Here is a 1,040-nt window from a genome sequence, read left to right on the forward strand (position 1 = left end):
AGTTTGTCTTTTCCTTGTTTTTGTTCTTCCTTTTTCACAGTGACCAAGCCTTGACAATTCTACTGCCTGTGCAGTCTACCTCCTGCCCAAAATCACTGCAGTCTAAAAACTCTTTTCTCGCCATAACTCCCGTAATTTCTGACTGACTATTTGCACTAGTAGCAGAGCAACATCAGCTACTAAATCAATATGGGATGTGAGGCAATAGCCTGCACTTTCTAGCTAGAAATGGTGCTTGTCGAGACAGGCCACAACTATTTACTTGCCCATGCACGAGGCCACCACCATGGGTCCTTTGGGTCTTTGGCAGAGGAGCTCTGTGGGCTATTCCTCCTTTGCGTGAGAACAAACTGCTCTCGCCTAGGCAGCCTTAGGGTCCAGAGACACGTCTTGCTGCGTGATCTAAGGTTACTAGATTGGAATAACAGACTTGTTGAAAAACAAGGCTTGAGACAAACACCTGGAAAAGACTAATGTAGGCTGCATGTTTTTTCTCACCTGCAGTGCAAATCCCAAACTAGGTTGCTTTTAAGAAATTCTCTGTGATGTTTGTCTTTAGGGATATAATCTGGGTCTTTAGTTGTAAAAGGATGTGCCTTTTGTTACCTGACCTACTAGCTTAGAGGCAGTATGAATCACGAGCAGGGGTGGTCAAGAATTTCAGATTTCAAAAGTAGCATATTTTTACCAGAAGTGCTTCCTGAGAAGTTTGCTGTTGTTCACCAAAAACTTCTATTGGAAATATGTCTTAGGCCTGAGGTGGAATTCCTGTCCCAAGGGCAACGTAAGTGTCTAAGATGTTGAAACTCTCGGTTTTGGAGGGTGGGTTTCAGATTTCTGTTTATTCTAAAGCAACCCAAGGATTGAACCACAGCATTATGCCTCTGAGATGACCAGGGGCATTGGCTGCCTGAAGGCAGAGGACGTTGCTGTTCCTTTTTCCCTAAAGAACTGCAAACGTCATGATACCACCCCAATGTGGGAGCTGTTTGAAGCTGCATACACTGAAATTTAAGAGTAGTCAGGCAGAAAAGCCCCTT

Source organism: Fulmarus glacialis, unplaced genomic scaffold, assembly GCF_000690835.1.
Source record: "Fulmarus glacialis isolate BGI_N327 unplaced genomic scaffold, ASM69083v1 scaffold11512, whole genome shotgun sequence".
Lineage (NCBI taxonomy): Eukaryota > Metazoa > Chordata > Aves > Procellariiformes > Procellariidae > Fulmarus > Fulmarus glacialis.